The 22,880-nt window shown below is 45.2% G+C and overlaps 1 annotated feature.

Moving 5' to 3' along the window:
• Positions 857 to 2,829: an enhancer, noted in NCBI's record as "CR4 enhancer". NCBI's record gives its function as "enhancer in the apical ectodermal ridge (AER)" and the evidence as "EXISTENCE:transgenic organism evidence [ECO:0001131][PMID:16397882]".

The following is a 22,880-nucleotide window of genomic DNA, read 5'->3' as shown; positions in this document are numbered from 1 at the left end:
CCTGGATGGATGATCCCAAATTTTGTGTGACAGGCCATCTTTTACTCTAGGTTAGCAAGTGGGCTGGGGTTTAAAGTCAGGCGCCATAGCCTGAGCTTCTAACCTTAAACCTGTCAGGTATAAAGGCCTAGTGAGATAATCCAGTGGGTAAAGGTGTTTGCCATCAAGCCTGAGGCCCTGAGTTCAAACCCTAACGTCCACAGAGATCTGTGTGTCTCTGGCCCCTGAGCACCGGAATGGAAGGTATGCACAGCCTCATCTAGCTCTGCGTCCTCTCTCTGGCATGTTTCCCTGCTGGTCTCCCAGATCCTGAAGCACCACATCTCATCATCCCAGAGCCTGCTTTTAGGAGGAGCTGACGTCACTGGCTGTGTCTGCTTGCCAGCTCAAGAACAGAGTGGTAAGAGGCGGGTGGTGCGTACTTGTCAGAGAGTGAAAGCAATAGATTTAGATCTGGCTACCACTCAGGAAACCTGCCCTCCTCTTCTGTCCGGGGCACCTGTGCCCCTGCTCTTCTCTCTTCCCAGGCTCCCTTTCGGTTTTTTGCACTAGTCATCATCACACCGGCATGGAGACGGTGGTGTTCTGTCCCCTGCCTTTCTGAAGGAGGAGGACTTGAAGATGGCAGCCCTGTCCCATTGACGGTGGTGTCAGTGTCTGGCTATAATCACTAAAGAGACACCAACTTTTATCTGTCAGGGTCATGCGTGTCTTCGCAGTGACGTGTCACACTTGAATAACTGTTTATCCTGGCGTCTCACGGGGACCTCATGAGAACTTTGAAGGAGGCCTGGCATGTGTCCTCAGGTCTGGAAGGAGTCCCTGCAGTCCTCTGTCACCCTATGCCTCTTTCTGGGTCAGCAGGAAACGTATCCACTTATGTATGTGTGCATTTGCTCTTGCTTTGGCTTGAGCATGGATACCTTCTGCTCTGTTCAACAGCCTTCTTCTGTCTACCTGGTGTGTCCATTCCGCTGCAGGGCCTTACAGGCTACACGCCTCCCAGGATAGTTATAAATGTAGTCCACAAGATTCACAAATAACAATGATGTCCGAAGGTTGGATACTCCTACACAGGGAAAACTATCTTCCAAGTTTGATGACAGTTTTGGTGACTGAAAACAAATGCATCCGTGCCCTCCTGTGCCTCAGTCAAGGCAAGGCCGCTCTCACCACCTGCAGGTATTTCCACGCGCGCCCTTCAGCTCTCAGCAAAGCAACAGTCCACAAGGGTCTTCCTAGAGGCTCCGAAGGGAGGGGTTTAGCCCTGATGGGTGGCACCCTCAGGCTTGCTGGAATCCCTATCCGAATCACAGCAGACTGAACATGTGGACAAAGGCACATGGCATATTAAATGATTTACTGGGGTCAAAGATCAATGGCAGGCCTTACCCCAGCCCACCACCGGTCCTCTGGGTCTACGCAGCCAAGACCCAGGGAGCTTCGGTTAGACTGGGCCCAGCAGCCCAGGCCTGGTCAGCCTCAGCCAGTTAATCTACAATGACATCTTCTTTTCCTACCAGAGGGAGGTTTTTGACTTGAACTCCCGGGAGACCTGCCTTCTTGGAATCCAAATTTCTCTGCTTCAGACTGGAATTTAGCTGGTGTTGGACCCAGAAGCCTAGAAAAAGCTGAAACTTGTTTATTTGTTCTTTTATTCCTGGGTTTATAATGCAGCCTAGTATACTGTATGTCTGTGCATGGGTTGTGCTCCAGAGAAGAAAACCGTTTGAGCTGTGCCTGCTCCGGCCATGTTGGCAAGCAGCTGCTAAAGCCATCAGTGAGGTTTGCTTCCAGCTACAAAAGAAAACATTCTCTATTTGGGGACATGTTGGCGTTCGTTTTTCCTCCTCCTCCTCCTCCTCCTCCTCCTCTTCTTCTTCCTCCCCTTCCTCTTCCTTCTCTTCCTCTTCCTCTCCTCCCTTTCCCTCTCCCTCTCCTTCTCCTTCTTCTTCTTCTTCCTTTTCTTTTCTGATTTAAAAGGGGAAACAGGGTTCCCAGTAGAGATGGTGGGGGTTGCCCCCACCCCCTTCTGGAGCTCAGAATGGCTAATGAATTCGGCACACCTGCCTCATCCTCTTTCAAATAGCCCTCCTCTCTCTCCCCGTGGAAATGTACTTAGGGGCTTTGGCTTGCATTATTGAGCAGTGGGGCAGGTTTCTCTCTCTCCCCGGGGGATGTTAGTTTATGGCCCAGCATCTCTCTCCACCTCTGGAGTGTTTTTAGCTAAGGCAGGTTGTGTCCCGTCATCATGCACACTAAGGAAATAACGACCGATGTGGGCAAGAAAACCCGCGGGAAGTCTGACCTCTGCCTGGAACCTCTGAAGGAAAGTATGACCCTGACCTTGCTCCCGGGCTTTGGAGAGACCATTTGGGAAAAACTTCATGCCTCAAAAATACATATGAATTTGAGAGTTCCTCTGGCTGGAATGAGGAGGGGGATGCTGTATGGCCAATATGGGCTTCATATATGTAAATATTTGAGAAAGTCTTATAACTGGCTTGCAGAAAGTAGGGCTCCCTTAAAAATGACAAGAGTGGCCCCTAAGGAAAATGGCTCTGCTGATTGGAGGAAACAAACTGAGAAGACTCTAGGGACAGGAGCTTCTTGCAGCAGTTTATTTTATTCATTTTGTTACAATTATTAGTGTATATATGTCACACACACATGTGTGCACACACATGTATATACGCCTGCATGTACCATGGCACACATGTGGCAATCAGAGAACAACTTAGAGGAATAGCTCTCTCACTTTACTATATGGGTCCCAGGCATCAAAATCAGGTCGGCAGGCCTTACCCACTGAACCATCTTGCCAATCTGCCAGTCCTCAGAGCAATGCTTTGACAAAAGTTACGGTTCAGATCTGAGCTATGGCATGGGAAAGTCTCAACAGTCCCAGGGGTTCTGACTAAGGGACAGAGTTGAGTTGAGATTTTTGTTTGTTTGTTTTTGTTTTTTGTTTTGTTTTGTTTTTCGAAACAGGGTTTCTCTGTGTAGTCCTGGCTGTCCTGGAACTCACTTTGTAGACCAGGCTGGCCTCGAACTCAGAAATCCACCTGCCTCTGCCTCCCAAGTTCTGGGATTAAAGGCGTGTACCACCACCGCCTGGCCTGAGTTGAGATTTTTTTTTGTTTATTTTTTTATTAGATATTAATTTACATTTCAAATGCTATCCCAAAAGTTCCCTATACCCTCCCCTCACCCTGCTTCCCTTCCTACCCACTCCCACTTCTTGGCCCTGGTGTTCCCCTGTATTGGGGCATATAAAGTTTGCAGTACCAAGGGACCTCTCTTCCCAATGATGGCTGATTAGGCCATCTTCTGCTATACATGCAGCTAGAGACTCGAGCTCTGGGGGTTCTGGTTAGTTCATATTGTTGTTCCTCTTAAAGTGTTGTGACCCCTTCAGCTCCTTGGGTACTTTCTCTAGCTTCTCCATTAGGGGCCCTGTGTTCCATCCTATAGATGACTGTGAGCATCCACTTCTGTATTTGCCAGGCACTGGCATAGCCTCATATGAAACAGCTATATCAGGGTCCCTTCAGCAAACTCTTGCTGGCATATACAATAGTGTCTGCGTTTGGTGGCTGATTATGGGATGGATCCCTGGGTGGGGTAGTCTCTGGATAGTCCATCCTTTCATCTTAGCTCCAAACTTTGTCTCTGTAACTCCTTTCATGGGTATTTTGTTCCTTAATCATCAGGGAAATGCAAATCACAACAACCCTTAGATTCTACCTCACACCAGTCAGAATGGCTAAGATAAAAAATTCAGGTGACAGCAGATGCTGGCGAGGATGTGGAGAAAGAGGAACACTCCTCCATTGCTGGTGGGATTGCAAGCTTGTACAACCACTCTGGAAGTCAGTCTGGTGGTTCCTCAGGAAATTGGACATTAGTACTACCGGATGATCCAGCAATACCTCTCCTGGTCATATACCCAGAAGATGCCCCAACAGGTAAGAAGGACACATGCTCCACTATGTTCATAGCAGCCTTATTTATAATATCCAGAAGCTGGAAAGAACCCAGATGTCCCTCAACAGAGGAATGGATACAGAAAATGTGGTACATTTACACAATGGAGTACTACTCTGCTATTAAAAACAATGAATTTATGAAATTCTTGGGCAAATGGATGTATCTGGAGGATATCATCCTTAGTGAGGTAACCCAATCACAAAAGAAGTCACTAGATATGCACTCACTGATAAGTGGATATTAGCATAGAATCTTAGAATACCCAAGATACGGGCTGGTGAGATGGCTCAGTGGGTAAGAGCACCCGACTGCTCTTCCGAAGGTCCAGAGTTCAAATCCCAGCAACCACATGGTGGCTCACAACCATCCGTAACAAGATCTGACTCACTCTTCTGGTGTATCTGAAGACAGCTACAGTGTATTTACATATAATAAATAAATAAATCTTTAAAAAAAAAAAGAATACCCAAGATACAATTTGCAAAACACAAGAAAATCAAGAAGAAGGAAGACCAACGTGTGGATACTTCATTCCTCCTTAGAATAGGGAGTTGAGATTGTTAACCAGCAATTGTGACCTACTCTAAGAAGAAAGACAGAGGCTGAGGATATAGTTCAGGGGCGGGGTTAACTCAGGGGCGGGGTTTAAAGGACCCTATCACTCACTGCTGTGGCACAGAAATGAGCCTGGACTTGAGTACTGACTTTATCAAACAGAATCCTCCTCTGTTTATTTAGAATTTTTCTTTCCCCTTCCTTCCTTCCTTCCTTCCTTCCTTCCTTCCTTCCTTCCTTCCTTCCTTCCTTCCTTCCTTCCTTCCTTCCTTCCTTCTTCCTTGCTTTTGTTGTTGCTTTCTGAGTTAGAGTCTCATTATGTTGCATATCCCTGGCTAGTGTGGAGCTCAGAATGTAGACCAGACAGGCTTCACTCACAGTCTTCCTGCCTCTGCCTCTCAGGGCTTGAGATTACAGAGTACAGCTCCACACTTGGCCTTGTTTCAATTTCTTTTTCTTTCTTCCACAAGTGTTATACATTTTTCTGATCCTGTTCATATTTTGTTAGATTTACACCTAAGTGTTTTCCTTTTCTTTTTTGGTGTCGTTATAAATGGTGCCTTTTAAAACATTGAAATTCCACTTGCTCACTGTGGTTCTTAGGAAAGAATAAGAGAAAGGACTTTGCTTAGTGGCCATTATGAGTTTGTCCTGGCGAAGCTGAAAGCTGGGGCAGGATGGGTCAGTAATCACAGCTGTCTCCTCCCCCATCCCTCCCCCTTCCTCACTTGGTAAATGTTTGTTTATTTCATTTGACTGGATTGATGTTATGCTAAGGAAGGGGGGTGGGCGAGGGAGGGAGCTATGGAGAAATAAGGGAATGTTCAAATCCCAAGGTTAAGATCTTTGGAGGCAAGATGCTTGTTTGAGATGGGATGCTGTGTGCAGAAGTTAGCAACAAGGGAGCAAGGACTTTGGGCAGGTGGTTAAGTTAAAAGGCTGGAGAAGAGCAAGGTGTATTCTGTGTGCAGTTCCATGTGGCAATCTGCCGCATAAGATCAGTTTCCTGTTGGGCCCAGAGTGAAATCCCTGCTGTCCCATGGTCAGGCTAATGCAAGAACAAGAGGGTCAAAAAGCACCTGCGAAATGGGAGCTTTGCTGCCCGTGCTTGCTCATTCGGAGGGGAAAAGGCAGATTCTGTGCCCAACTCCACAGTGCCTAGCAGATTACCTGGATGGTGGTGCCTGATACATGGACAGGCTATAGAAGAATTTGCAAGCAGTTCCACAAGGTCGGGTCTCAGTGTCCAAGTGCCAGAGCTGGGATTCCTGGCCGGGGCATCGGGGGTTGGGGGTGGGGGTGGGGTGGGAACAGGACAAGCCGGACAAAGGTAAGTTTTCAGTAGTTGTTACTGATAGCATCTGCGGAAATGGCTACGTTAAGATTCATTTGGCCCCTGGGATATTTTTATTGTGACAAAGGGTAAGCCTACACATTGGACAGGTAAGACCAATGACCAAGGTAGCTGGGAGACATGGATTTGCCTCAGACTGTGGGTGAACCGTGTGGCCTCACTCCTGCTCTAGGTCTAAGGACAGCCACAGAACTGGCTGGTGTGCTGGAGGACTGAACAGTGAAAGGAGGGGGATTTGGGTCTATTCCTGTCCAGATCTTTTGTATTATGTCTTCTAAGATGCCCTGGTGAGAATGTGCCCTTTGTTAGAGGGACTGGAGTCCCTGGAGGGGCTTCAGGGGAGCACCCCTGGGCAGCAGAGCCAGGGCCTTAGATGGAGCAAAGTCTCTGAGCCTTGAGGCAGGGCAGAAGGTCTTCAACAGGTAACAAATGTAGAGGGTGGCAGTCAGTTAAGAAAGGGGAACGACATTGTTCTGTCAAGGGTTGGGTTGCAGGCTGGGCCCCAAGCAAATAATTTATAGAACTTTCTCACCTGGAGAAGTGACATATTGTGTACATTTCTCTGTAGTTCAGAAAAAACAAAAACAAACAAATAAACAAAAAACTTCCTCTCTCCTTCCTTCCCTCTCTATTCTCTTCTCCCTCTTTCCCTCTTCCTCTCTTCCTCTCTCTCTCTCTCTCTCTCTCTCTCTCTCTCTCTCTCTCTCTCTCCTCCTCCCTCCCTCCCTCCCTCCCTCCCTCCCTCCCTCCCTCCCTCCCTTCTCTTTCTCTCTCTCATGTAAAGGGTTTGCCATTCCTATTTTACAAAAGAGAAAACCTACACTGGGCAAGACCAACTACTTTGTCCAAGGCAACCTAATAAAGTGATCCCTGACCTAAGGTTCAAATCCACGTCTAGCTAGCTTCTGAGGTCAGTTTGGATGCAACGGTTCTAAGTGTAGTGTCAGGACCACCCCTTCAGTCCTCTCAGCCTTACCCCCCCCCCCACCTTGAGACAGGGTTCTATATATCTTAGGTTGGTCTTGAACTCACTATGTAACTGAGGATGACCAGGAACTTCTGATCCTCCTGCCTCCACTGACCAAGTGCTGGGATTCCAGGCATGTTCCATCACACCTGGCTTATGCAGCTTTGGATTGGAGACTGTGGGTCTTGTGCATGCTAGGCGCACACGCGACCAGCGGAGCAACATCCTCAGCCCCGAGATGAGGCCGCTTTAAATTTGCTTTTTGTTTTTAGACAGCTTCTCACTTGTAGGCATGGCCTGCGTTGAATGTATGATTCTCCGCCTTTAATTTCCAAGTGCACAGGTGGCAGATGTACTCCACATCTGGTTCCTCAGATCCATTTTATATATTAAACATATTTCATGGGAGCTGGAAAGATGGCTCCAAAGTTAAAAGCATAGACTCCTCTTCCAGAGGTCCTGAGTTTAATTCCCAGCAACCACATGGTGGCTCACAACCATCTGTAATGGGATCTGATGCTCTCTTCTGGTATGTCTGAAGACAGAGATAGCATAGTCATATATATAACATAAATTAATCTTTTAAAAAATAATATTTTAAAAATGTATTTTGTGTGTGTGCATTCATGCACAGTATGTGCACCATATGCATGCAGGTATCCAAGGAGGCCAGACGATGGTGCTGGGTCCCTTAGAGCTACAAGTAGTGCCAGTTGCCTGATGTGGGTGCTGGAAATTGAACCCGGGTCTTTTTGCAAGAGCACCAAGTGCTCTTTTAGCTGCAGAACCATCTCTGCAGAGCTTGGATTTTTTTTTTTTTCTTTAAAAAACTATGTAATCAAAGATACTCTGCTATGCTTGCCGACAGGAATCTAGCATTACTGTCTCCCAAGAGGCTTCATCCAGCAGTGGATGGAGGCAGATGCAGAGACCACAGCCAAACCCAGGTGGGGCCTGGGGAGTCTTGTAGAAGAGTGAGGGATAGAAGTGAGCGAGTCAGAGGGACAGAAGACACCACAAGAAGACCCACAGAGTCAACTAACCTAGGAGCATGGGGCTCACAGAGCCACCAACCAGGGAGCACACAGGAGCTGGATCTCGAACGGTGCAGCTTGGTGTTCCTGAGGGTCCCCTAACGAGTGGAACGGGGGCTATCTCAGTCTCAGTTCTTTGCCATTGGATCCCTTTCTCCTTCCTAGACTGCATGGTTGGCCCTCCGTTGGAGAGGATGTGCCTAGACCTGCTGGGACTCTATGCCCCAGGATGGAGGGGTACCCAAGGTGGGGAGTGTCGGGGGTCTGGGATCAATGAGGGAAGGGGTTTGTAAGGGTAGAACTGGAAAGAGAGGAGGAGGGGCTATGATTGGAATATAAAGTGAGTTAAAAAATTAAACAAAACAAAACAAAACAAAACACTTTATGTAATTGAAAAAAACAAAACAAAAAACTCTGTGTAATTAGCCTAGTGGTGCACTCCTCTAATCCCAGCACTTGAGAGGCAGAGACAGGTGGATCTCTGTGAGTCTGAGGTTAGCTTTGCCTGCAGAGCGAGTTCCAGGACAGCCAGTATTACACAGAAAACCCTGTCTTGAAAAATCAAAATAAAATAAAACAAACAAAAAACCCTATGTAATTAGGCTGGTTAAATATAGATATGAAAAATAGATTTATCTCAGTGGTAGATTCCCAGCACTGCAATAAAAACAAACGTCCTCATTTCACATCCATTAGGACAGCTATTTTATCTAGCTACACATATATGTACATACGAATGTATATATTCCCAGAAAACAAACATTGGCTTGGGTATAGAGAAATTAGAAATCCTGTCTTTTTTTGCTTTTTGAAACAGGGTCTCAAGTAACCCAGGCTTCGCTAAAACTTTATACAGCTGAAGACGACCTTGAACGCTTGGTCTGCCTGCCTCCACCTCAGGACTTCTGAACTCACAGGTGCACACTCGGTGCAAGTCTGGAGCGCTCATACACGGTGATGAGACCTGCAACTGTGCACCTGCAGTGGGGACATCAAAGCTGTTTCTCAGAACATTAAATGGCACAGGTGACCCAGCACTTCCTCTCTGTACACACAGAGAGCAGAAGGCACATATGAATCCCTCTCAGAACACCAATCTCCGAAACAGCATCCTTCCCGGGGGGCTGGGGGGGTGGGGGGGGGGAGGCTTACCCCCGAGTCCGCTCTATGTGCACAGCAGAGTATGAGTCATACTTAAAAGGGTGAAATTTAGACATAGCTGCATCATGGAAGAACCTGCAGGAAACAAACAGGAGATGACACACGTGTTGGATGGCACTCCTCAAATACGTACCTGACCATAGACACGGATACAGAGTACAGCAGTCACAGGGGCTGGGAAGTCGGGAGCAGAAGGGAGCTACTGTTTAATGGGTATGTAAGCAGGGTATGTAAGCAGTCCTGGAGAGGGCTAATGATCGCAGCTGTCTGACGCTGTATACTGAAAATATATATATATAATTGAAGCATAGGTTGAACATTGACAGCATTGATGAGAGAAATTGAAGAAGATACAGTAAGTTGGGTGTGGCGGCTCCTACTTTATTCCTAAGGCAGGAGGATCACCATGAGCCTAAGGCCAGCCAGAGCAGTAGAGGGAGGGAGTTCTAAGCCAACCTGGGCTGGAGAATGGCACCCTCACTCACAATCACACAGGCAAAAAAAAAAAAAAAACCAAAAACCAAAAACCAAAAACAAAAACGGAAGAAAGACAAGACATAAAGGATGAAGAGATTCTGGGCCTGGTTTAGAAGGCTTTGTACTGCTAAGTTGTCTATCCTATAAAAAGCAGTCTTCATATTCAATGTAATCCACACGAGACTTCATAGAGATAGAAAGAAATGTCCTAAATGTTACAGGAAACATGGAAGGGAGACTACTACACTCATGAAGAGAGAAAGCAAGATTTTCACCCTTTCTTTCTTTCTTTCTTTCTTTCTTTCTTTCTTTCTTTCTTTCTTTCTTTCTTCCTTCCTTCCTTCCTTCTTTTCTCTTTCTTTCTTTCTTTCTTTCTTTCTTTCTTTCTTTCTTTCTTTCTTTCTTTCTTTCTTTCCCCCTCCCTCCCTACCTCCCTCCCTCTCTCCCTCCCTCTTTCTTTCTTTCTTTCTTTCTTTCTTTCTTTCTTTCTTTCTTTCTTTCTTTCTCTTTCTATCTTTCTGGTTCTGGGGCAGGGACCTGGGGAAGGTAAACTACAGGCTTTGTATATGTATGCAAGGCCAGCACTTGGATAAAAAGAACAAAGCTGAATCCTTATTCTACAAGGTTTCAAAAATCTGTCACAGAGCTATAGGTATCAGTGTCTCATCACATATAAACAGACTCGTGGAAGCCAGGATAGGAGCCCAGAAATAAATCCGCACATTTGAGCTAAATTTTGTCAAAGATGTGGAAAACTCACGGAGGAGAAAAAACTGTCTCCTTAATAAACGATGCTGAGAAAGCTGGATGCACATGCAGAAGAATGATGTCAGAGTCTCGTCTCATACCACACTCAAAAGTCAAGTCAAAACTCATTAAAGACTTAAGACCTGGGATGACAGGACAGAGACTCTGTGACAGCAGCCTGGACAATGATGGCTTTTATATCACTAAAAAGCATAGGTCCAACAGGGAAATAGACAAAGGGCTTACATCAAAATGAAGAGCTTTGGAGTATGGACAACATAGCATGAAAGCAGGGTTTTCCAGGGAGAGAAGGCCGGCAGGAGGTGGGGAGAAGGTGGGGCAAATAGCGAAGCATAACGGGATGTGTGCGTGAAAGCGTCATGGTGAAACTCCTGGAAACAAAGCTAAAACCTTAAAAACGTGAACATCTGTAGTCCTGGAATTCGGAGATGGAGGCAGGGGAAGCAGCTCAAGGTCGTCGTCAGCTGCACAGAGAGTTTGAGGCTAACCTGGGCTATGAGATACCACATCTCAGGAACAAACAAAAACAAGGGAAAGACAGTTTCTTCAGTGGTGTCCAGCTGGAAAGTGATCCATGACCCTGTAAATTATCCCTTACCATGTTCCTGTGATGTACCCAAATTAGAGTCATTCTGCCATACATGTATGCACATATACCCACACAGTACATTCACATACATATTCACACACACATTCATACACACACTTGTATATACAGATTCACTCATGCACACATTCACACTCATTCATGCACACATACCAACACACACTCACACATCCGCACACACATGTGTAAACACATTCACGAACATGTATGCACACATTCACACACAGACAGACACATACAATCACATACACATTCACACATATACACATTCACACACACATTCGCACACATTCACACACAGATACACACATACACATTCACACTCATGCATACACGCACATTCACATACACATGTACACATATATGCACATTCAGACACATTCACATACACACTCACATACTCATATTTACATACATACACGTTCTCACCCACACATACACACACTCACACACACACGACATAAAGCAGAAGGGAGACTAGCTGAGCAGAAGGAGGGGATGAGCGGAGTGGGAGGGAGAAAGGAGGGAAATGGTGAATGTGTTCTGAATGCATTTTCTACATGTCTGAAAATATCACAAAATCCATCATCTATCATTAATATATGCTAATACAGAACTTTAAAAATGCTTGGTAATAAACAAAGCCAAACCAAAATCTAAACAAACCAAGAAAAGTAAAATGCTTTGCACAGCAGAAGAAACTATCAGCAGAGGGGAGGTGAGGCAGCCTATGAGCTGGGAGAAAATATTTGAAAACCATACATCTGACAAGGGGCTAATCTCCAAAATATGTAAGGAACTCAAGTTTCTCAACAGTGGGGAAACAAATAGCCTGATTAAAACGCTGCAGAAGGAGCAGAATACACATTTCTCAAATCAGCCAGCAGGTCTATGAGATACGGAGAGCTAGAGAATTGCACATTAACCACAAAGAAGCACCAGCACACAACCTATAGGATGGCCATTATCAGAAAGACAAGGAACATGTGTGAATGTGTATATGTGTGAATGTGTGTGTGATTGTATGATTTTGGAACCCTTAAACACCTTTGGTAGGAGTGTAAACTTGCAAAAACAAAAATAGAACCACCAATATGATCTCAAAGCCAACTACTGGGCATATATCCAAAAGATAAGAAAACCAGCCTGTCTAGGAGATATCTGCCCCCCACGGTCAGTATTGCACTTATTCACAATAACCCAGATATGGAGTCAGCCTAAGAGTCCATAAGAGGATGACCAGATGAGACACTAGTCAGCTATTACAAGAAAAAAGTGGAAGTCCCATAGTCTCTGATGTAGATGTACCTGGGAGACACTATATTACCTGAAATAAGCCAGGGGCAATAAGTCTCACTTATGTGTGAAATCTCAAAGCACTGAACTAAAAAATAAACAGTGAAATAGTGGCTTTACCGGGGACACCGGGGCACTGCTGGTGAAATGTCATAAAATTTCAGTCAAATGGGATGAAGCCATGTGTATCATTATACACTCAGAGATCTCAAGAGAGTAAATTCCAAAAACTTTCACCACAAAAAGTACACGGAGTGGTGCGTATGTTAAATAGCTTGCAACATACACACATGTCACTATATTGTACATCATAATTATATAACAGTTTTACTTGTTAATGAAAATGAATGCATAGAAGCTAATATACAAAAGACTTCATTGAAGACTGTATTGGCTATTCTGAGTTGTCAAGGTGACTACATCTGGAATTACAAAAACCCAAGCGGCTGGGTATACTTGTGAGGGATTTTTCTTAATTAAGTCATTTGAAATAGGAAGACCCACCTTTAATCCAGATTTTTTTGAGGCCACAGCTTCTGGTGGCGGCCTTTATAAAGGACACAGAAGAAGAAAGTGTTTGCTCTTTGCCCTTTCGTGCCCCCTTCCTCTCACTGGCAAGTCCACTCGTTCACTGGCATGAGAGCCGACCTGACTCAGACATTTCTGGTTGTGTCTTGTGATGCGGACTCCTGTGATGGTTTGCTGAAGCAGACATGTGATGTCTGGAGAGAGTATAAGACAACAGTGACGGTAGGTACCCTTGTGTAGCTAGCTGTGCAACACCTTCGTTGGTCTCGTGTCTTTTCTGATCTTCACTTCACTTTGAGAGGCATGGCAGAGAACTACTCCTGGCATTCCTGCTGCTCTGGTTGCTCCCGTTGACTTGTACCTATTCGCCGGAGGCCTGGCTGTTTCTGCTGGATCATGCTACAATGCTGATTCGTGTTTGGTGGCACTTTTGAACTGAACTGCTAGTACCCTGACAACAAAGGCTGTAATTTCCCCAAAGGACTACTTCCACACAGGTCTACATCCTCACTGTCCCATTACCCATCTTTTCTCTTCTACCTTTGTACTGTGGGCTAGAAGGGGAGTCAAAGCATTTGAGAACCCTTACTAAAGTAGGTTGTGAAAAACCTAAGCCTATACCTACTTCTTCGGGATACTAGACTATACTGAAGACCATCTGAGACATCCAGCCTGGTGGACTGAACAACTACTAGATTTTTGGACTTTCCACTGGTAGACAGTTGTTGGACTAGCTGGACCACAGCCTGTAAGCCATTCTAGTAACCCCCTTTATACTTATACATAGGTTTAGTCTATCAGCTCAGTTCCTCTACAGAACTCTGACTGATACAAAGGCCATGGTGATTTTCATTTCGTTCAAATTATCCTATGTGTTTGTTTTTGAGACAGAATCTCTGTAGCCCAGGCTGGCCCTAAAACTCAAGGCAAACTCTCTCGGTTTCCTGGGTTCTGGATTGCAGGTGTAATTCTTTGTTTATTTAGAACAGGGTCCCATGTAGCTCAGTCTGGCCTTGTTCTTATGCAGCCAGGGAGGATTCTCAGTGTCTGACGCTCCTGCTTCTGCCTCCTCGGCGTTGACATGCCCAGCTTTATGGGCCACTGGGGATTGAACCCAGGACCTTAAGTGTGCTAAGCAAGCATTCGGCCACCTGAGTTACACCCTTGGCCCATCTGTTTGGTTTTTAAAGACATCATTGAAAAGTTGTTGTTAAGCTGGGCGTGGTGGCGCATGCCTTTAAGCCCAGCACTTGAGAGGCAGAGGCAGGCAGATTTCTGAATCCAAGGCCAGCCTGGTCTACAGAGTGAGTTCCAGGACAGCCAGGGCTATACAGAGAAACCCTGTCTCGAAAAACCAAAAAAAAAAAAAAAAAAAAAAGTTGTTGTTAGTATCCAGGTGTGGTGGCACATGCCTATGACCCCAGAACTTCAGCAACTCAGTCAATGACTTAAAGGTTGAAGCCAGTCTGGGCCATTTAAAGGAACCCTGACCCTAAACGATCTGGTGTTTTCAGTTATATAATATGGTCTTTTAGACAGCCTGGCTAGTCCAATGGATATAGCATGAGACTCTTATGTTTATTTCCTTGTAAAATATTATAGATAAAATGAAAGTCCATACATGGTCTCCCTTAATCCCATATGTTCCTATACATTATATGTTTATATCTAAAACTATTAATATTAAATAGTATGTATTTGGCACTGGGTGTTGAACATAGGGCCTAACCACGTTACTAAAGATTTCACCCCCATTTTTTGTGTGTGTGTGTGAGTGGGGCCTGGTGTTTTTTCAACTTCCTGTTTGAAAAACTGTTTCTCAACACTATTTCTTAAAGGTTTCCATGTCGTCCCCCCTGTTCTTGGTTTAAGTCCCATTTTTATTATCGCCTTCTTTGAAATCATTACATATTCCACAGACACCTCACCATTTATCAAATCCCCGCTGATAATTGTATGCAGTTTTTTGACTTTATAGGTAATGCCACATTGCTACATTTACACCTATGATTTATGTTTTTTACACTAATTTTAATAAAGCCTATTAACTTTCATAAAGAGAAATGTGCTTGAGATTGAATTCAGGGCTTCAATATTGATATCTATGCATTTTACTACTGAGCTACAACCCAACCCCGAGAAAGTGTGTGTGTATGTGTGTGTGTGTAATGTATATGTATATGTATATACATAGATGTACACATAAGATGCTATATATAATAATGTAATATAGGGGGCTGGAGAGATTGCTCAGTGGTTAAAAGTACCGACTGGCTGATCTTCCAAAGGATCAGAGTTCAATTCCCAGCACCCACACAGCAGCTCACAACTATCTCTAACTCCTGTTCTAGGGATCTGACACCATCACAGAGACACACACGCAGACAAAAGACCAATGCATGTAACAACAAATAAGTTCATTAAAAAATATATAACATTTCAGATTTTGCCCATTTTTATTTAAAAAAATTAAATTTGTATATGTGTGTCATGTTCTTGTGAATTCGAGTGCCTGAGGAACCCAAAGGCACAGGCGGGTTGTGAGCAGCCCCACGTGGGGGTGGTAGATGTGGGAGCTGGGGTGATGAGTGGGGGCTGGGGTGGTGCGTGGGGGCTGGGGTGGTGAGTGGGGCAAAGGGTGGTGCGTGGGGGCTGGGGTGGTGCGTGGGGGCTGGGGTGATAAGTGGGGGCTGGGGTGGTGAGTGGGGCCTAGGGTGGTGCGTGGGGGCTGGGGTGGTGAGTGGAGACTGGGGTGGGTCGGGGCTGGGATCTGAACTCTGGTCCTCTGCACGGGTAGTAAGTGCTTTTATCCGCTGAGCCTTCTTTTCAGGCCTCGGTATTTTTAACTATTGAAAGGATTTGTTTTAAACCTGAGTTAGAGCAGGGGCAGACTTCTAGGCATAAACCCGTGCCTGTCTGTTTTCCTGGAGCCCACCATGCATGGCCCAGGACTCTGAACGACAGCTGCAGTGAGAGGCTCTACACACTTTTTTGTTTTGTTTTGTTTTTTCCTCACGGAATTCGGAACAGCCTGTATCTATGACCCCCTCAACTGCTGCTGCAGGGCATTCCCTCTAAAACCTCACGTACAGGATGTAGAACCTGGGGAGAACGTTTGGGGACTCACTGAAAGGGGAGCGCGATAAGAGAGACGAGGCACCCAAGTCCTTCGTCCTTCTCTAGACTTAGAAAACTTGATCCTTTGGACCCGTGGCTGCTGTTAGCTCCTGTCACCACCTGATCTTTTTACTCACGAGTTTAGGATGCCAGAGATGGAATGGGGGTGGGGGGTGGGGGGGGGTGGGGGGATCAGCAAATTCCCAGCACCTTGCGCTCCGCGCCGCGTCATCCTTAACCAAAGACGCAACTGAGTGTAAAATAAGTAAAGTTCTCGCGCTTGCTAAAACGACTCGGCGCACAAAGGCTCTCCGGTGAGAAAAAGAAAAGCAAAAAGCAGAAGAAAAAGAAAAACACTCCCCTCCCTCCAGACTCCCCTCAAGCCTCTAATCTCATCTCTGAAAAGGAACTGTACTTTACTGTCCACAAAACAGTCTATTTTCAAAGTGAGATCAGGAGGGCGCTGGGAGGAGAGGGGCGCCTGGGCCCACGGCAGCCCGCGAATTCCTGCTTGTTTATAGAAGGCAGTGGCCGAGGACAGACACTTTGAAACCACCTGTGAACGAATTAAAGACCGAGGGGGGCAAAACCCCCATCACAAACAGAATCTCACTGCTCAAGTGTGAAAGAAAAGGAAGAAAGAAAAAGCCAAGTAGATCTTTGCCGGCAACCACTAGATGGACGTAGAATTCAAAAACATTCTTTGGGGAGATCAAGGATGGCAGGCTTTGAAGCCTGGAGGGCCGGCGAGGCTCAGAGCACCCGGCCGCGAGCCCCACACCCGAGCGAGCGGCCGCACTCTTGCACTTGCTGGGGAAAGCATTTAAATGGGAACAATGTCAAATTTCACAGCTATCTTATGTCCAGTGACCTTACGGGACCCCGAGGGAAAGACAGATCGAAAATGATTGTTCTCGACAAGTTCCTCAAAGCGAAGAAGTCAAATAGGCAAAACCCTTCAGAAACGACGTCTGCGGAATGAAAAAAAGAAAACTCCGCTCCTAAAACTGCGGCTTGTTGTCCGCCCTGCCCAGCGCCAGCCCGAGCCTTGGGCGCTTGCTCGCCTGTTTGTTTATTTATGTATTTATTTGTTCGTCCACCGGCTCTGCACAAGACTCGCGGTGTGGCTGCTCTTTATCTAATACACACAGAGATCAGGTTTCATCTCAACAGCCCAAGAACTTGGGAGGAAAAAGTTTACTGTGGGGGAAGAAACAGGAGGTAACAACTATTTTGAAATATTTAATCAATTTGAAATAGCTTTCTCTCTTGTTGAAAGAAAATGAGACAGGCTAGAGTCTGAGGGGAAAAAAAAAACAAAAACCAGTCTACTAGCTAAGGGAAAGACGACTAAAGGACAATTTAGGAGAACAAAGATGAGCTCTCGGACCTCTGTCTGTATTTTAGACAAGAATTTCAATGACACTTCATGTCCTCTAACTTTGACTTAAGTGAACCATCTTAGCTTAATGGCTCCCCCCCCCCCTTAAAAGAAAAGAAGTCTTAGAGAAGGGACTAAAAGTCCCTTTCATCACAACCCAGGAGGGTCACGCCCCTTTCCCAGGACCAGCCTCTACCATGAGTTTGACGTGCATATAGCCCTATTTTTGTTCTTCATTTCCATTGCGATCCTTAAATAGCTATGATAGCTTAGTGATAACTCATAAAGGACATCATGTTGTAGAGTGTACACTCTGCTCCAAACGTATTTTGCTTATTATTTCACTCAGCATTATGGTTTTGACACCTATCCATATAGATAATTCATTCTCTCTCTCTCTCTCTCTTTCTTTCTTTCTCTCTCTCTTCTTTCTTTCTTTCTTTCTTTCTTTCTTTCTTTCTCTCTCTTCTTTCTTTCTTTCTCTCTCTCTCTCTTCTTTCTTTCTCTTTCTTTCTTTCTCTCTCTTCTCTCTCTCTCTCTCTCTCTCTTTCTTAACAGTGTTTTAAAAGAGGAAAAAGAAGTTTATTCCCAGGAGAGTTTTATGTGTATTTGCATGTTCCTGCCTGTCTGACTTAGGAGCAGCTCATCGAAGGAGAAAGGTTTTCATAAAGACATGGGGTTTCATTGAAGATTACAGAACACTCAGGGTGACAGGAGATGACATGGGGGCATTCCAGAGATACCCCTTAAAATAATATCCTAAACCAGAAATCATAAGAATAGTTGTTGCCTTCTACGTTAGTTGGTGGGGGGTGGGGTTTGTGATGTGTGGGCATTGAACCTGAGGCCTTGTACTTCACAAGCAAGCAGTCTACCACTGCACTGAATCCTCATCTCCCAGTGGCTTTAAAAAACATTTGCTTTAGCCGTGTGTGACAGCACACACCTTTAACCCCAGCACCCTGGAGGCAGAGACAGGTAGATCCTGGGCCAGCCTGGTTTACAAAGCGAGTGCCAGGATAGCCAGAGCTACTACTACACACACACACACACACACACACACACACACACACACATCTTGAAAAACCAACCAACCAACCAAAAACCATTTAGTCTGGATGAAGATTTTTGTATGTAAGAGACATATTTCACAAAGGATGCTGAGTTAACTGAACCAAGATTTACTAAGACACAATAACCCTGGAATCTATAAAATACCATACCATTTAAACCCACCAGGCAGACGTGCAAACCAAAGGAAACAAATGAAAGGGACTTTGCTTGGAGGAGCCATTGATGTGCACAGAGTCAAAGATTGTCAGAATGTATCACAGGGAAAGGTAAGTATGTGGGTCACTGGGTGAGAGCTGCTTATAACAATCTCAATGTTGCTTTGTCAGCGCCCCCCCCCCGTGCATAAAACCTGTGGAAGCAGGCCTTTGATTTGTTCAGGTCTCCTCAGGGAGGGGCCACAGAATTCTTGAAGCATGATTTGAAAAAGATGGATAAGATATTCTACCCAAAATTCAACATCACCTTTAATCTTGCCCTCTCCTCCTCTAATCCCTAGGTAATGTTTTGTGCTTCTTTTGCAGAAAAGCAATTTTGCTAATCACTTTAGCACCAATTCTTGCATCCCTGGCAATACTCAGAACTGCCTCTCTCCAAGTCTTTGATGTGGGAAAGAAACACACACACACACACACACACACACACACTCTTTCACATGTAATCTGAAAACAATTCACCTCTTGCCAATGAATGCACAGCACTCCACTTTAATAGAGAGCAAGTTCTGTGGAGGTTTCTAATCCTTTCTGCCAAAGAAGAGAAGAGAATCACTCAGGTAGCCCAACATCATTCAGGAGTTAAAAATCACTTGAAATGTTTTGTGCTGTGTTTGGGGCTTCTTAAAAAAAAATCACTTGCTAAAGATTATTGCTCAAAACAATGCAAGAAAAAAAAAGTGAAAAATAAAAATAAGAAAAGATTCCCCATCCCCAACTCAAACAGGATATTCTTCTCAACTCAGATAGCTCTTGATCTACGTGTACTACACAAAACCAAAGCAAACCCTGCCTTAATCCCCCAAAGCTCTGCTGTATCAGAGAAGCGGCAATAACGGAGGTGGCTTAAATTCCAGAAATGTACAAAAGCTGTGCTTGGAAAGAAAGCTAAGAAAGGCAAAGGAACTCGGCTGGCATTGCCCTGATGTGAGGAGGCAAATTTTGAGAACTGTCTGGAGGGGCTGCTGGGTTCCGATGGGATGTGTGCGTCTGTGTTTGGAAGGTGGTGGCGGTGATGTATGTACCAACACTTTAAAGGAACTGAAATTGATTTCTCAGTGTGATGGATTTTATCTGAACACGTGTTTATGCTTCGCTGCGATGCCGCAGCATCCGGAAGCTTTGCTCCACAAATGAATCACTTCTGCTAACTTTTAGTTGAGGTCAGTAATTTCCCCTAGCTTAGTTGTTTTTCCTTGTGTGTTATTTCTTGTTTAAACTCAGTGGAACAGATTCTGTTCTTTCCCCTTCTAGCTACAGTTATAGTATCCCCACAGCTTATTAATCCTGGTCTACCTTCGGATGGTTAACATCCTGCAAACCTCCCATCCTATTGGTATTCTCCATTGCAAAGTTACCACCTCCCTCATACGACCTCTTCAATTTACTCAAATATGCTAAAAATTGTCCTTTCACCTCTTAGAATTCTCTCTTAGTGGTAAAACTGATTTTTCTTGTGGGTTTTTGTTTCATTTTGTTTTGAGAGAGGGTCTCACTATGTGGCTCGCCGTAGACTCAACTCATTGTAGACCATGGCCTCGAACTCACAGACATCTACCTGACTCTCCTTCCTGAGTGCTGAGAGTAAAGACTTGAGCTATGATGTCTGGTGCCAAAGCTTATTGTTGTGAATAATAAATATAGATAGTTAATATGTTAAAAAAAAGAAATCAAATGGGGCAGATGAGAGTGAAGTGGAAACTTCTAGTTTCTTTGGAAAGTTAGTTATGTCAAATGGTGGTTTGCTGGGGCACACAGTGGAAAGGATGTCTTGTGAAAGCAAACACGGGAAAGACTGTTTTCCTGAAGCAGACACAGGTGAAAGGATGTTTGGATATAGGAGACACGTGAAAGGGCGCTTGATGAAGCAGTATATATGACCACAGAGAGTGGGAGATGAGCACTGAACATTGGTTTGGTCTGTTCCCTTCACTATTTGCCAAAGACATGTGTATGTTGGTTCACCTTACATAGCATTGTTGAGCTGAACTTGTGGTAATGCTGCCATTGAGAGAAACTCGCCCAAGAACTGCCTGTGAAGTTCCTAGCAGCTTGCTGCTTCTGTGGCCTCTCCTTAGGCTGGTTGTCGAGCCTGTCGGTTTCTCCAGGATTGCACTACAGTTGCTGGTTCTTGCCTGGTGTCTGCCTGCCTAGAGGACCGGTCTGCAGCTGCTGAGTCATATTTGGTGTTTGCTACGGGACTGGACCGCTGCCCAAGAAGATCAAGCTCGTACCCAAAGAACTATTGCTGAACAGGTCCACTTCCCCCATATCCTAATAACTTCTCTTCCACTGCCTCTGCTGGATGGTGGACTAGAGGTTGAGCCTTTATTAAAAGTAGGTTGCAAAAAAATATATGCTCACATATGGTGGCTCTTTGAGCTAAGGTGTTTATCACCAAACCTGACTTCTGGAGTTTGATCGCACAGAGTGAAAGGAGAGAACTGAGTTCTGCAAGCTGCCCTCCAGCTTGTACATATGTGCCATGGTATAAGCACGTGCGCGCGCGCGCGCACACACACACACACACACACACACACACACACACACAGATCAGTATTAAGAATTGTATGGCCGGGTGTGGTGGTGCACACCTTTGATCCCAGCACTTGGGAGGCAGAGACAGGCAGATTTCTGAGTTCGAGGCCAGCCTGAGTTCCATGACAACCAGGGCTACACAGAAAAACCCTGTCTCGTGAAACCAAAAAAGAAAAAAAAAAAAGAAAAAAAAAAAAAGAATTGTATGATGCCAAGTTACTTCCTTTTATCTCAGGGATCTTACCTAGATTGTCTTGATAATTATACGTATAAAATTCCATTGTTCACTGATTTCTTATGAAAGCTGCAGGACATTGAATTGAGAAGCTTCACTTAATAGTTTATACTAGTGTGTGTGTGTGTGTATGCAACTCTTTATGTAGACCAGGCTGGGGCTCCAACTCAAGAGATTCCCCTGAGGGCTGGCGAGATGGCTCAGAGGTTAAATCACTGACTGCTCTTCCGCAGGTCCTGAGTTCAAATCCCAGCATCCACATGGTGGCTCACAACCATCTGTAATGAGATCTGACGCCCTCCTCTGGTGTGTCTGAAGACAGCTACAGTGTACTTATATATAATAAATAGGTAAATCTTTTTTTTTTTTTTTTTCCCAAGACAGGGTTTCTCTGTATAGCCCTGGCTGTCCTGGAACTCACTTTGTAGACCAGGCTGGCCTCGAACTCAGAAATCTGCCTGCCTCTGCCTCCCGAGTGCTGGGATTAGAGGCATGCGCCACCACACCCGGCTAATAAGTAAATCTTAAAAGAGAGAGAGAGAGAGAGAGAGAGAGAGAGAGAGAGAGAGAGAGAGAGAGGAAGAGAGAGAGATTGATTCACCTGCCTCCTTAGTCCTGGGTTATTAATTTTATGAGTATGTTTTGTCTGCATGTGTATGTGTATGCCGTGTCATGCTCCATACAGGTGAATGCAGAAGAGGGCATTGATTGGCTCCTCTGGAGTTGGGGTAGCTGTGAGCCATCATGTGGATGTGGAGACTCAAACCAGGGTCCTCTGCAAAGCAACATGTGTTGTAAAACCGTTGAATATCCTCTTAGTCCCCCCCTTCTCCCCCCCCCCCAGAGAGAGGGTCTTACTATGTAGCTCTGGCTACCCTGAAATTCACAGAAATATGTTTTCCTTTGCCCCCCAAGTTCTAGGATTGAATGCATGCACGACCATGTCTGGCTTTTTCTTAACTCTACAAAATATTATTAAGTATTATTGTTATGTACCTTTAATTAAACTGATTCAATGTGCCTCATTTATGGCTACATCTCAAGTCAGGAAACTTGGAAGTGCTAGTTGATCTCTACTGTTTTTAAAGAGTTAGGCTGGGGCTGGAGAGATGGCTCAGTGTTTAAGAGCACTGGCTGCTCTTCCAGAGGACCTGAGTTCAATTCCCAGCAACCACATGGTGGCTCACAACCATCTGTAATGGGATCTGTTGCCCTCTTCTGGTGTGTCTGAAGACAGCAATGCACTCACATAAAAAGAGTGAGGCTGGCTTGAGGCCTGATCCTTCAGCTTCTCTCCTACCTCCAGGTGAAGAGCATTTGGGTGAAACCTCCTGAGTGGTGCCACTCACCCATCCAGCTCACTTGCATGTAGGGAATGCGTGAGCACCAGGGGCAGTGTTCCTGACTCCTGTGGTTCTCGGTATGTGGAGGTTCACCCCTGGCCAAGTGAAGGCAACGTCTCCTGAAGACTGATCACTGTGTGGTCACTGATGGACAGAAAGGCTTCCATCTGGCTCTTTAGTTTGTCCATTCCATTCCTCACCTGTGAGCTCCTGTTGCAGGTATGGTGTTTAGTGTTCTTGGCT

This window comes from Mus musculus, chromosome 19 (assembly GCF_000001635.26).
Source record: "Mus musculus strain C57BL/6J chromosome 19, GRCm38.p6 C57BL/6J".
NCBI lineage: Eukaryota > Metazoa > Chordata > Mammalia > Rodentia > Muridae > Mus > Mus musculus.
Note: the sequence above shows the minus strand (reverse complement) of the source record. Positions and strands in the feature narration are given on the sequence as shown.